The following is a 2,500-nucleotide window of genomic DNA, read 5'->3' on the forward strand; positions in this document are numbered from 1 at the left end:
AAAAGATTGGCTAGATCACTATTGCAATTTCCCCGCATTATTTAAGGCAAACAATTTCCCGTCTTCCCCCGGTTTTTCTCTCTCTTATGCCTTAACCTTTTTTTATTTCTTTTGGTTTTGTCATCTGTATTTACCCGTTTGCTATTCCGTGCTGTTCATTTGAGTTGTATTGATCCCTTTAAAAGTCTTACACTACTCTTATTATTACATTCTTGTTATATGTTATTTCTCCCTTTGGTTTCTTTATTGCATACATTTGATTTCGCCCTATCCCGAGTTTTTTTAAACTGTTTTCATGCTGGTACCTGAGACACTTTTCATTTATCACTAAATTTTTCCGTAAATCCCTTTTTTTTATAGTCTTTGTTAGTTCACAAATTATTTTTTTCCCCGTTTGACGATATTTTCAACCCACGTTTTTGCAGAGCTTTTTAGTTTTACCGAAGCCGGTGGATTTTTGCGTCGTTCTTACCGTTATTTCAGCGCAGTTTTTTATTATTCATTGAATGTTTTGTTTTTGGTCAATGTAAGATCTTCGTCGCTGAGAAGTAAATATCACTTGGATTTTAAAGGCTAAATTTTTCCCGTTTGGGTTTTAAATTCGCAAAATTGGCGGGGTTTTAGTATAGTTGTTTTTTTCCCCACATTTCTGGGGTGTAATTTAATTGGCCTCTGCCCATTTATGGGCGCTGCCAACATACTTTTTAAAAACATTTTTTAATATAGCACCTATTTCAAATTAGAAGTCTTTTCTTTTTTGATATAATGGCGATTTTTCGAAAAAATACCCCCGATATGGAACGTCGACCCCGCAAATCGATACCTCTCATCTAGTGCCTTTTTTCTTGTTTCCCCTTTTTAAGGTTTCTTTCGTTTCCCTTTTTGGGCTTTAAAATCTTCATGATATTGCGAAATGGAGTTTTACTCTCTCGCGGGGTTAAATAAAAAAACCTTTAGAAGTTTTCTATTTCTCCATCACGTGGCTCCGTGAGTCTTTGAAAAGATTGAACACCTTTATTTCCCTTTTATTTATTTTTTAGGTTATATGAAGCCATTCCTCCGCTGAAGCCCCCCATTCTTATATATATATAATAATATTTATAATTATTATATATATATATTTTTAATATATAATATATGAAATAGTAATATATATACAAATATATATAATAATAAAATTTTAATATATATGCAATATAATATATATATATATATAATATATATATTAATATATTATATAATAATATTTTAAATATAAAAATTTTTGTTTACAGAAAAAATTTCGTAAAAACCAAGTAGGGGGGAAAAAAGAACCCTATATAGTCCGGCGGCGTGTGTATATATGTTATATATAGGGGATAGATAGCCAGATAGAAAATAGTAAAAAGTAGAAAATAGAAAGATAGAAGAATAGATATATTTACAAAATGTATATGCATGAAATATACATATATTTACTTAAAAGAAAAAAATAAAAAAGATATAAAATTTAATTTTACTATATATAATATATATATATTTTTAAATATATATATAATTGTATACATAATAATATGTGGATGTGTTGTGTTGGGGTTTTAAGTATGGGGACCGGGGTTGGTATGTGTGTGTTGTGGTGTATGTAATGTTTTGGGATTATATTATAAATATATTAATATATATATATAATATGATAATTATATATAAGTATATATATGCTTTTTTTTTTTTTAACGGTGGGTTCATTTTTGAGCCCCCGTGGTCACAGATGTACTTAATCGTATTTTTCCGTTGTGAGCTTTTGGATGAGTACTGGTAGGGTCCCCGGGTCCTTTCCACGGGAGTGGGGTTTCCCCTTTTTAGGTAATCATTCTCTTATTTTATCCGGGTTTGGGACCAGCACTGTCTTGGCTGGTTTGGGCCCCCATTGGGATAGGTAAGCAATCGAGGTGAAGTTCCTTACCCCTGGGAACACGCACCCGGCCCGGGGACTCGAACCCTTTGAACTCGGATTGCCGTCGTGTAGTCTTTAGCCGAGCTCTAACCATCGGCCACCGTGGGCCCATATATTGTATATATATATATAATATTATATAAATTAATTTTTAAATTTTATATATATATATATATATATAAAGTGTGTGTGTTGTGTGTGTGTGTGTTGTGGTGGGTGGTGTAATATATATATATTATAATATATATATTATTATATATTATAATATAAATATAATAAATTAATTTTATATTACATAGTTTTTGGGTATATATTTCCAGTTTTTTGTGTTTTATATATGTTTTTATATATATTATTTTATTTTTATATATTTATATATATTTTAAAATTAATTATGTGTGTGTTGTGTGTGTGGTGTGTGTGGGTGTGTGTTGGTTGTGTGTGGTGTGTGTGTTTTTAAAATAAATATATTTAATTCAATAAAAATGTTTTATCCTGTGTATTTATTTATGAAAATATAATATATTTTATATAATTAATATTATTAATTAATATTAATATATATAA

The sequence above is a fragment of the Penaeus monodon genome, chromosome 6 (genome assembly GCF_015228065.2).
Source record: "Penaeus monodon isolate SGIC_2016 chromosome 6, NSTDA_Pmon_1, whole genome shotgun sequence".
Taxonomy (NCBI): Eukaryota; Metazoa; Arthropoda; class Malacostraca; order Decapoda; family Penaeidae; genus Penaeus; species Penaeus monodon.